The sequence below is a fragment of the Bactrocera tryoni genome, chromosome 4 (assembly GCF_016617805.1).
Source record: "Bactrocera tryoni isolate S06 chromosome 4, CSIRO_BtryS06_freeze2, whole genome shotgun sequence".
NCBI classification, from domain to species: domain Eukaryota; kingdom Metazoa; phylum Arthropoda; class Insecta; order Diptera; family Tephritidae; genus Bactrocera; species Bactrocera tryoni.
In genome coordinates, this window is record NC_052502.1 from 47,499,030 (window position 1) to 47,512,425 (window position 13,396).

Below are 13,396 nucleotides of genomic sequence, written 5' to 3' on the forward strand. Positions count from 1 at the left end.
ACTGTGCCTGTTTATTTCTTAAATTTTTTTTATCCAGATAAATCTAATATTACAATATCAGAATACCATTATGGAATTAATATCTGCATATTCGACAATAATTATTATTCTAAAACTAACGTAAATGCAAACCGATTCGATGAAAAGCAAACCACATGCTAGTTGACCATTTTGAAGGCGAATAAAAATTAGTTTTAAAAACGTAAAATTTTTTTTTTGTCAGTGCGGGTCATATTTGATGAAATGATAACTAATACTATATATTTGTACTTTGTTAAGTACATAACAACATGTTTGAAAAAAAATTTATACATTTTGAAAAATAGTGATAAAGCCGAAACCACGAACACTTTTTTTAGATCCGAATAAATGAGTAGCAACCGGATATCCGTACTATCCGTGTCAAAGGATAATTCGCAGGAGTATTCAGATATTCAAATATGCGGTTAGTAATATGTGTGACTGAATATTACATATGTACATATGTATGTACGTCTTCTTCGCTTGTGAAAAAATCATCCATATAAAAATCTCAGCATATCCACTCTTTCCGCTTTGTTGGTTAAATAACACGAATATTGCTACCTGATAACATTGCAGAAATGCCGGCTTGTTTGTTTGTCGGCACGCACACAACCAAAATGCGTTTACATCCACATTTTCCTATGAATTTCCCCACAACAACAACAACATATACACACACAATTACTTAGCGCGCCGTTTTGCAGATTTGTCCACCTTGACCGTCTGTCTGCCGTCTACATTTTTGTTGTTTTACTTTTTTTCATACAACTTCGCTTCCTTAAGTATTCGTATGTATGCGTTTCGCTCACTCCGCCTTCCACTTACCGCGTGCGGAGAGCGGTTTTCCTTTTGGCAATCGGTTGGTGTTGTATGTGTATACGATGTTTCTTATTGTTGTTGCACTTGGTAACCGCGTTGATATTGGCGACGATTTGTGGCTCGAGTCGATGTCAATGCAATATCCCGCTTATCTGCTCGTGCTCCGGATATACACGCACTTATGCGCTTGCATATGTATTACAGGATATCGAATTATCCGTGCACGAGTCGGTGGCGTCAACATAATCGTGTGCGTCTTCGTACATCGCTCGTGACGATGGCTAGAGTGCAATTTCTTGCATTTTTCCGCCAATCTAGTGCAAAGAAAGTGCATGCAAAAAAGATGTAGCGAATGGGCCGAAAATGCACGAACGCACATACACTCACACACAGATTAGAAACACATTTACAGTTTGTGTTTGCGACGTCGACGTCAGCCGCGCGGCGACTAGAACATTACGCGCGTAGAAGGTGTGCCTGAGAGAGAAAGAGCATGAGATGCAGGCACATAAAATTAAAGGCAGGCGCATGCACTCACACATACTTACTTGTGTGCACGCGTGTGTGTGAGTGAGTCAGCGTAGCCGAAAGTGTGTGAAGTGTGTGTGTCGGTATTTTGTGGCATGTGTCGCTGCCGCTGCTGAAACTCCACTGCTTCCTGCTCTGCGGCCGCCGCGCTGACCGCCACTGCCCCGCCAACGCCGTGCGCAAATAAAATAGATCATCTCATGCTAACTATCGTTTAGTGTCAGCTTGCACTCTGATAGATAACCACTTAGCATATTTTATCTTCGCGCTTACGACTTCTTTCATTTGGCGTCTGCAAAGTTCTACGTTTTGATAACAGCCGTTTGTGTGCGCTCCAGCGTTCAAACAGCCGTCAGTGGGCTACGCGCCGTGTTGAAGGAAACACGCATACGCGCGTTCGTCTGCATTGCCGTCATCAGCCACTATCATCGAGTGATAAACGAACTGCATACACATACTGGCCGAGTATGTTTTAATCAACGTTGCCGCGAAATAAGCGAACATTGTGTTTTCCTAGCTACCTGTGTGTGTGTGCTTTCACGGTGTTTATTTATTTGGCTCACTTTGCCTTTCGTGCTTGATTGTGCTTACAGTGCGTTTAGATAAATTTGTGTATGTGTATTTGTGTGCGCCATTATTATATGGACGATTTATATTCGAAATAAAGAACCAAGTGGAAAAAATTAAATTCAAATAGCTGCTACATGTTGGCGAAAAATTGAGTACAAACAATAGCTTTTTTGTAAAGTGAGCAGAAGCAAACAAAAATAGGCAAAATAAAAAGCACTTGCGTTGCGGAAGCGTAAGAGCACAATTTTAATTTTGCTTGCTTGTTGAGTTCTAGCGTGTGGCCGATAGTCGCTCTGGGAACGTTCTTTGCTACGGTTCTAGTGTTATTTTCGGTGAAGCGTGCTTGTTTTAAAGGTGTGATATCATTTTTCCTTTATTTAATACTCTTTTCTGTTTTTTTACTAAGTATTAAGCTTTTTAATTTACTTTCTAAAGTTATCTTTACTATTTTCTCTTGTAATTTTCTCTCTATTTCCTACATTAACTTAAAAACTAACTACTAACACCGTCGACCCTGTGCTAATTAATGAACTAAAAATGTTTGAAAATCAATAAAATAGAAAACGCGCTGCCACAACAACTACAACTGCTGCCTGTGGTCGTAGTATTGGAGAATCGAAGCGGAAAATCGGCGAAAAGCTGTAACGAGCGCCAAACAGAACGCAAGCGTAAAAATCAAATTAAATAAAACAGCAAGAAACGCGCGTTTTACGGCAATGTGGTAATTTTATGTAATAATTATACGAAAATAAATATTTAACAGCTAAACGCGTGCCCAAACCGAAAAGCATAAATTAAAAAATTAACATATAAATTGCAAATTTCTAACTAAATGTATTGAAAAAATAATAATTAATAATTATTATATCATAAATAAATTTAAAAATAATGTCATTAACAAATAATTTAAATATTTAATGAAATTTGAAAAAATTTGTGAATTTCATTTATTCAACTGCGAAAATCTACGACCAAAACGAATACGACACACAACGACTAAATATATGTATGTATGTGCATATGACTACATACATATGATACGACGACATCATCGCTATCAACACACAACGTTTTTAGGCCAAGTAACAACAATAGCAAACACCGTTCTACGAGTCACAACGAGCGCGCTAGCGAGCAGTTGTTTGAAACGATCAGACTTCAACTTGCAAAACTCGCAATCAGCTGAAAATTTTGACTCACACACATACATACCTACACGAACAGACGCGTGCATACCCGCCCATATTTCCAGTCATACATACAGACACAAGAACGACAAAAATACGCTCAGTTGATGGACTTTAACAACGACAACGTAACGATGATGTACGAATAAAAGTACGTAAGCTTTTGATGATGGCAAGTAGATACAATATACAATACTCAACATACATATATACATGCCTATAAATAGTATATAAATTAATTGGAATTAAATCGATAAACAAATATTCATAATTGTCTAAAGCAGTTGCACCGTATGAGCGCAAAATCATATTTACTTCCGTTGTAATTTTTGTTGCTGTTCATCGTGTATAAAACCGCTAACCGAATTATGTTTAATTTTTGTTGTTTGACGTAACACTCGTTGTCATGTGTTCTGTTGGTACATACATACATATGTATGTATGTATGTATATATATGCAAAAGTATGTACGCTTTGGTGCTCGTGCAGCTCAAAATAATTAAATAGAAAATAAACGTGAAAAAGAAAAACACGAAAATCATAGCCGAAAACAGTTGATGGGCGGCATACCAACACGGCAATAGGCTTACAGTGCAGTATGGTACAAATTTATGTGCATATGTATGTGTGTGTGCATGCATTCTACCTTCCTACAGTGTTTGCTTTTTTATTTGAATCTCCTATACTCGGATTTTCTCTGTTCACTCGCTGCTTGCATATGTACAATCTCAGCTGTGTTGCGCTACTCTCACAATTTCAATGGCACAACACTCTCTTCGATTTTTGTGCGCCAAATTTGCTTTTACTCTCTTTTATCATTTGATTTGGTTTTATTTTTTGAAATTTCTAAATTTCATTTGGCTTGTTTTCATATGTTTACATACAAACTTCATTTTTTATGCTTATCTAACCTCTAATATTTGCAATCGCTCATTTTGTACGTCACGTTGCATCCGTCACACTTGTTTTGGCTCACTTATGCACCTATACTTATTCACTTTTTCCTGCTCACTCATCTAATCATAATTTGTTATAAATTTGACTCGATTTTTGCAATCGGCAAAATAAATACTAGGGCAATTCACAATCTGGCTTTTGCATTTCATTAGCACATCAGCTGTTCGTATTGCTCAAATTTCCGTTCTTGTCAGTTTTTCAATTGCTAGGTTATGTTATATACACTTCTCATTGCTTACTCGCATTAGACGTTATCAGTTGGTCAATATTTGCTAATCATTGCCGCATAAGTGCTTTATATTTGTACACGTACGTAATATATGTATGTATGTATGCAAAATTTCCCACAAGCAAAATTAATTCTAAGATAAGCTTTTGTTTATCTCATAAATAATTGACTGTAAGCACTTACGTTTCCGATAAGTGACATTAGTGCCGTTAGATATGGTTGTTCACATACTTTTTCGCCTGATTGCAACATTTATTGTTTTTTTTAATGCAAATAACTTTATGTATGTACGTATGTAAATTATAATACTTTTATTATACAATACAAACTCACATTTCAATTATTTGGTATATGGATTGTGTTTTTGGGTTAGCGAAAAATTCTTCTCTATATTATTAGTAAAAAATCATAACCATAATTTTTTAGATTTTAAATTATAACTTCGCAAATTTTTTTTTATTTCATTTTAAAATTTTATTTAAAAATAATAATTTCAATTTACATTATCAATGCAATTTTAAGGTTTGCTATTTTTTATTATCTTTATTTTTTACTAAAAAAATGTTATCTATAATTAAAAATCGTTATAAGTATGTCATATTTTTGTGGAAGCTAAAATGTAGGCAACATTTTGTTTTGATATTTACCCAAAATGTTCACAATTATGCGCAGAAAAAATTCATTTTATAAAGTTTTAATTTCAATTTTAAAAAAATTTTAAATATTTCTAACCTAAAAATCATAAAATTTTTTCGTTCCTAAAAGTAGGCAACATTTTTTGAATGAACATTTTTCTTTTGATATTTGCCCAAAATGTTCACAATTTTGCGCATAAAAAATTCATTTTATAAAGTTTTAATTTCAATTTTGAAAAAATTTTAAATATTTCTAACCTAAAAATCATAAAATTTTTTCGTTCCTAAATGTAGGCAACATTTTTTGAATGAACATTTTTCTTTTGATATTTACCCAAAATGTTCACAATTTTGCGCTTAAAAAATTCATTTTATAAAGTTTTAATTTCAATTTTGAAAAATTTTTAAATATTTCTAACCTAAAAATCATAAAAAATAAGCTTTAATTTTTCAAATATAAATATAATAAAAAATCGTTTTGCATATTTTTGTGGTGGCCATTGGATTATATTTTTTTGGTTCCTAAATGTAGGCAACATTTTTTGAATATTTTTCTTTTGATATTATTTATCCAAAATGTTCACAATTTGCGCATAAAAAAATTATAAAATAAGTTTGAAAAATATAATTAAAATATTTCTAACTTAAAAACCATAAAGAGTAACTAATTACAAGTAAACAAAACTATATTGAAAATTTTGTTAAAAAGAAGCCATTATTTTTCAAATATAACATGTATAATATTCTGAGTCACAAAAATTACATTTAAACTATTATATTTCTTAAATTTGCTTTAGCAAGTCTTCCTGGTATTCTTGCGGTTAACATTTTCTTTTCAATCCTGTATTTAGGGGTAAATATTTCATTTTTATTTTCAATCTGATTTTTTCGATTAAAAACTTATTTTCATTCAGATTTTCGGGATTTCAAAAAAATTGTTTAAATATTAATTCACTTATCTCATTAATGCATTATTTGCAACCCTGCTTATGAATTATCTGTTCCAATTGTGTGGCAAATGACTTTAACCGGTCTAATATCATGCGTTTATTCCTTTCACTATGTGTGCAGCCTTAGGATCGCAAGTCGTGGGAACACAGTATAAATCACGTCACGTCACGTCATTTCATTTACCCTTGCTCTACCAAACTAGTATATAAAATATTGTTATTTTCTCGAATAAATAAATGCATTATATGTGTGCGCTTGTAGTAGTGTGTGTATGTGAAAGCTTGTGAAAACGAATAGATAAACATGTGCACTTGCAGCAACGTGCATGCAATGATTTGTAGCGCGTTGTTGTTGCCACTGCTGCGCACTGATAGCAAAACTGCTTGTGCCTATATGTATGTGGATATGTGTGCATAGTTGTGCTACAGTTGTTGCATGAGACTGGCTTACCTTGCATTTTTTACATTTTCATTTTTTATCGCCTTCATTTTCCTTTTCGGTTTTCATTTTCACTTCCACTTCTTGTATATTTTTGCTGTTTGCTTTTGCTACACGTTATTTGCTCTAACGCTTGCACTTACTCTCTTCGTCTCACTCTCATAAAAAGTTACAAATGTTGTTTTCCGCTACGTTTTTCTACTATTATGAATGCACTATGCAAATATATACATATGTACTTATACATATATTGACAAATGCTGTTAATTTGTTCGAATGCAGGTATTTTGTTACATACATATGTATATACTTGTATATGAATATGTCTGTCTTTGCGACAATATCTCACAGCCCCACTCGTTTTTGGTAGTCCTTTTGTATATTTATCATAATAGTAACTTATTCATGTGCTTATAATATATACATATGTATGTACACACATACATAACAGGTTCGTTTGCAGCTCCGCCCGTAGCCGTCGTTGCAGCTGCGAATTTGTTGTATTTGTGCATAACGCACGAGCACGAGCGCATTGTGCCATACTCACGGGTTCGGTTGCCTGGCTGTAGGCACAGCTGTTTGGCTGCCTGCTGACTTCCTCGGCTTGCACTATGCGCGCCAATGCAGTGATAAAGAGAAATAGCAGCAAAAAATGAGGGAAAACTAATGCAATTGTTTTGCGCTTTTGTGTTTTGTTTTTCGTTATTGTATTTTCATTAGTTTTTTTTCTTAGTTTTGCTTTTACTAGTCACAGGCTACTCGCATACATGCTAACTGTTTGATGAAGTTCCGAACGCTGCTGCAATCTCCAAAGAGCAGATGATTTTCAAAATGTTTGTTGTTTGCTTTTGTGTCGCCATCGCGTGCATTCGTTTGTACGTACGAGCGTATGTGACTGGTTCGCGTTACGTCGTCAGCAGCTTGTCGCTTGAGTTGCAACCGTTTGCATTTGCTTTCAGTGTTTCGTGTGGTGTTCGTGATTCATAACGGCTTGAAAGCGAGGTGCAATTTGATTTTTTGTGTACATTCGTTTTCATCACTGAAAACTTTCGTGGTTACAGAGCTTTTTTTCCAGACATACGCTTACAAACGCCGTGAGTTTTGTTTTTTTACCACTCTTTTATGCATATTACACCTTCCCACATAGCTAAATCTGTATGTATGTATATATCAGTGTTATACCTTACACTACATACTTAAGTGTGCTCGTGAAAAGCCCATGTGTCGTCGAATCTGCAAGTGCAAGTGTCGTTGGGTGTAAAAACCACACGTATGAACTCACTCATCACACGCTTAGCTCTCCCGCTCTTCACACTTTCGGCCATAGTTGTTGGCAGCAGCTGATGACTGACAGTAGTGGAGTGCTAAGTTAGTAAAATTGGGTTGTGACCCGTTTTGGAGTTGTGCTTCCCCGTAGCGGCGTTTAAGCCTTTACCATATATTATTTTGAATCTGCTAGGCGTGAGGCGTGCCACCAACCACCGTATATTATTGTTGCTACTTTTGTTATCATTATTATTTTCTGTTTTTGGTGGAGGTTCAGTTAAATAATCGTTGGAGTGGCATGTGACGACAGGCGGATTGGTTGGCACGCACACACAGACATGTGGCCTCTGCTGCACAACGTGCACCCCCAGTGACCCAATTAAATGTTTGAAAACTCAATAAACTAGTGCATAGTAACTTTGACTTTCAATGTTGAAGATAGTGTTGGGTGCATCGGTGCGAGCTTGCACACTGTGGGCGTGGCATCTACACATTAGCTTACAAAAGAATATTCTTATGGCGGTAAAATACAATTGTATTTTACATTGTGTTAATGTGTGCGTATACTTGAAAATGTTAGTGACTACTACATGCCATTTTTGTTTTCTAATAGTTTTTAATTTCATCAAAATTAATTTCTTTATTTGTGATATGGTTGCTTTCAAAAATATGTGGCTTATATTCAATCAGTAGACGAAAATATTTGTTTTTGTATCTGAGAGATGGTTTTAAATTAAATTTCATGTAAAATTCGTTTATTTATTGTCGCGCCGTAATGTAGGCAACACAAATGGGTATGTGATATTAAAGCACATAGTGAGAAGAAGTTTGTTTCAATAAATTGTCCATTAATTCATATTTCAGCTACTTTTACTGTTAAAAAGTACTTTTATTATTAAATAATTATATTTTTATAAGTCTACTTTTTATAATTAAGTGGTCAAAAAGTAAGAAAAAATAAGGAGAGGGATTAGTAATAGGCTTAACTTTAATTGCTTTTAAATTCATTAGGTAAAAAACTTTAAATATAAAAATTATTCGTGTATAAATATATTTTCCTTGTTTAATTTTTTATTTATTAGTATTTTAACTTTTTATTTATTAGTATTTATTTTTAAATTTTTTGTTCTCTTTATTAAAAAAAATAAAATCTTTAAAACTGAAAATCAATTTAAAAGTCCAATTTAATATTAATTTGAAAATTTTAAGCTTAAACATTTTTCTTTGTTTTTTTTTTCAATTGTTTTTTTCCATTTGTTTTAATTTTTTTTTTGATTTTTAATTTGTTATTTTTTTTGTATTTCTTTGTAAGAAAAAAAATTAAAACCTTAAAATCCATTATGAAATCTAATTTTGCACTCATTAAACCTGTGTGAATGTGTACGCTTTCGATTTTTACACGTTTTTGCTTCAATTGTAGAGTGCAAATATTCTAGCTTTGCCTACAAGAACCCATTACAGTTATTATTATTATTATTATTATTATTATTACAATAACGTCAATCGGCAATATACATTAAGAGAAACAAATAAAAAATGAAAAAGCCACTATTTGTTCAGAGCTTGCATCAGTTAGTAGTCAGAAAACACGTCTTCTTTCCTTTATGTTCAAAAACAGTAATACAAATTGCCTGTGTCTCACATTTGCACTCACATTTTACTAAAATTATAAAAAATAAATTTGACTGAAATAACTAGTGTTTGCTGGAATTTGTGCATATAAGTTTATAGCACATGTATGTACATATGTATATGTAATCATACACAACTGATATCACATGTCTAAGTTTATTAAACAGAGGCAATAATAATTGCATATTGTATACTAATTATTTTTTGTTGTTGTCGCAGCTAAATTGTAGAATACCCAAAACAACAGAAGATATGATAACACATGTAGTTGATAAAAATTTCATTTTTTTTATTTTTTGCTGGAAAACATGCATATATATGTTTGATCCAGGTTTGCCTTTCTAATATCTCCCCCTATTTATATTATTGTTCTTATTGTTTTTCGAGCGCTTAACCTTTGTTATTGCCAAATGACGTTTGTTCTCTAATGTCTCTTAGTTGTTATTTACATAACAACATTTGTTTCCATTATTTTCGCCAGCAATGACGTCACAACTTTCGACAAAGGCAAAGCCATAATGGAAGTTCTGTTTCGAGTGCATACACTTAGCATAGCAAATGTTTAATTAATTTCTGATTTTATTTAGGATTTTTTATCGTCTATTGTTTGCTGCTAATAAACACAGTCCAGCGCTATATTAGCACAATTCTTTCACCTTCAATTCATTGCCTTATTAGCGGCTTTTGTAGCTAATTTTTGTTTTTGTTAGTTTTTATTTTTCACTTGCTCATTTTTTCCGCACTTGTCACTTGTTTCGTGCAAAATAATGCTTGCTGATGATTCACTGCCACTTGAATGGCTTCTATCTGCATATACATATATGTATGTATGTATATAAGTATATAAATAACTGAGTGTGTTGGTACATACTATTGGATTGGTGCTTGATGCGTCTATAATGGATTTTATTTTTAAACGTTTTTATCTCTTTACAACTTTTCTTTCATTTATGAGTAGCTGGCCTAGCAACAGTTTTGTTGTTGCTGCCTTGTGTACATATTTCAAATTGTCTGTAAACATCAACTAATTCACTTATTCCACTCATTAATTTGTTGGTTCTATACTGAATTTATGTTTGATTTTGAATTTGCATTGAATGCATTCGAAACCGCCTTATCTAAAATAAATATGTAAGTTAAATCGGCGTAGTTTAAAAAAAAAACAATACTCCATTGGCTGCACTTTGTACCCCCGACGCCGTTAGTTAGCGCCAATGCTCAATGGCAATGCATAATCAATGTATCGTATATGTGTATGTGTGTTTTAGGCTTTGAACATTGAATTTAGCATATTATATACGTTTTTTCTATTTAAACGATAATATATACTTTTTTTTAATTTCTCATAAGACCCACATATTTTGAAAATTGAAAATCCATACATACATTTGCCGCATTATACACGTGTTCAAACTTAAATATGTATGTACATACATACAAGTAGATAGTACAAGTTCTCATTTTAATATTGAGTGCATATGTACATACAAACATATATTTTATCAGCTGAAGCAACAAGTGCAGGACAACAGCTGTACTTACAAGTTTATATGTACATATGTATGTACGTGTTAGCTTATTAGCAATCAAGTCCTTATGTACACTTTTCCACACTTATCAATGTTTGTATGTGTTTTTGTATTTGTGTTAGTCTATAAAATATAATACGGTTAAATAAAACTGTATTTAAGTGTCGACATTAATTGTGTTGATTTTTTCATGCATTGGCCCAATTATATAAACTGCTATATACATATAACGAATATGTATGTATATGTGTGTACATAAATTATTGCTATCGTAACAAATCATATGGTTGCTTGTTGTGCATTAATGAGCAAGTTGTGCTTTAATAAGCGGATAATGAAAAGAAAGTAAGCTTAAAGCTTAGTTACTACAACAACAATAATTTATACGAGTATACAGTTAGCAAAATTCAGTTTTATAAAATTTCAAGTGTTATAATAAAATTACTTTTTAAATATAAATATAAAATATATTTTCAAAAATCATCCATAGTGTCTGCCACTCTATTTTTTCGCAGCTTTTAGGCGCAATATGAGTGATTTCTAAAGTTTACGTTTTTTGTTGCCTTAAACTAATTTTTCTCGACAAATATACAGGATTTATAACAGGTTTGCGTGCAGTATTTGCAAAAATCATTCATAGTGTCTGGCACTGCCTATTTTTGGCAGGCTTTTAGGCGCAATATCACTGATTTTTAAAGTTTGCGATTTTTGTTGGCTTGAACTGATTTTTCTCGAAAAATTTACACAATTTATCAGATAAATTCTGTAGTTTTCTTTTTTTCACTTATTAACTATTTCTATTCACTTTTATATTATTTGATAACTGACAGAATTGATTTACACAATTTATTAATATTTTGAATATTTTAAGATTTACAATTCATATGAGCAATCTTATTCATTATTTTATGCGCATTATAATTACTTACATTTTTTTGTTTTTATACAAACACATTTCCTAGAAAATTCATATAATTATTTTTAGTACTTCTATAAAAATATTAAAATCCTACCGCTCATCTGTACATTTGCATAAATATAATGTAGCATTTGTTCACAACATTTCTGATTTAAAATTATTTTACAATTTTTCGAAAATTTCACACTGAGGCGATCCCTTAAACCAAGTTGTTATTTTGTTATATACATACATATATGTATATATTGGTCATAAAACCATGCAACTTTATAATTTTTTGAATTTTGTCAATAGTCCACAATATGCTTCTTGATACTCTCTTGGATGTTATTTTCAACTGAATAAATTTCACCACCAAATTTCAACCATGTAAACAGTAATTTATTTTAGTGTCAATTTGCTTTTGTTTTCGTTGTTAAAAACCAATTTTACCTGTGAAAAAAGCTAACAATTAACAATTTTAATATCAATTTATTATTATAAAAATGTATTTCAGCTAAAAATAATAAATAATTTATAATAAGCTATAATTATACATAAATTTAAATAATATTTTATTCATATGTATGTAAACAAAATTGTTTAAAAATTTAAAATTTTTACATTTCAATTATATTTAACAAGCTCACAATATGCTTTATACTAATCAATTCCTTTCCTTTTTTTCTTCCAGAATAATAAACACCTTAGACAAGTGTGGAATAATTCCGATGAGAATTCAGTTCCATAACACTCAAATAAAAAGCAAAATGGATAACTAAATGCAGTTGAAATCAATCAACAGCAGCAACAGCAGCAGAAGCAGGAGAAGTAGCAGCAGCAATCACAATTGCATTGCGCAATAGTCACGCCCACACCACCGAACGACGACCACAACGACGATAACCAGCACCCCCCCTGCAAATCCCCCCAACCGCCGGCCAACTCGTAAAGATCAACTGGAGTTAAGGAGCCAACTTGTATGCGCATCTTAAAACCCACAAAAGAACAAAGGATCCACAGCAGCAGCCTTATCCACACGGGAAAAACACACGCATCCCCCCACACCACAACAACAACAAAAAAAATATATAATACATTAGACTAAAAGCAGTCAGCGAGAACAAATTAATTTAAAAACATAAATATTAATATCCTGCGTTTAAATAATTTAACAACACAAAAAAGCAGTTAGTTCAAAGCATATTCCGATTAATTCAGCAAGTAAAGCGTTAAACACCTGTGCAACGCGGTAAACTACATAAGATTGCAACACAACACAGTGTGCAACAGTGAAATTTAGCAAATTCAATCATAATATAACAACAACAACTCGCGTTTACTACTTGCTGGACAGCCAAGCGACGATCCATAATTATTCGTCGCCACCAAATGCCAGCAATTTGAGAATATAACCTATAAACGGCAACACGGCCAAACCGCAAACAACATAGAGGAGCGTGCGCTGGCACAATACAACAACAACAACAGCAACTTATAATGATTTTGATATAATTTGTGAAAGGTGTCACACCAAAAACAAATCAAAACAAAAAGATTTCAAGTTTTCTGTTTATCCCTTCTCGTCATCAGCGTTTTAATAGCTTTTACTGTCAATTATTTAGTCTACACTCACGGAAGCACTATTCGGCGGAGAAAATATATTGACGACAACTGAACGCGCACCCATTTTGTTTGGATCTATAATTTAAATCAATATTTAACAAATTACA

General features: G+C 32.6%; 1 long non-coding RNA gene across 1 annotated transcript; it reads left to right on the forward strand.

Moving 5' to 3' along the window:
• The first annotated feature begins 2,839 nt into the window (after positions 1 to 2,839).
• On the forward strand, positions 2,840 to 12,975 carry LOC120774018. The gene is made up of 2 exons (XR_005705212.1): positions 2,840 to 3,279; positions 12,358 to 12,975. It is a non-coding gene; the product is annotated as an uncharacterized LOC120774018 (long non-coding RNA).
• The last annotated feature ends 421 nt before the right edge of the window (positions 12,976 to 13,396 follow it).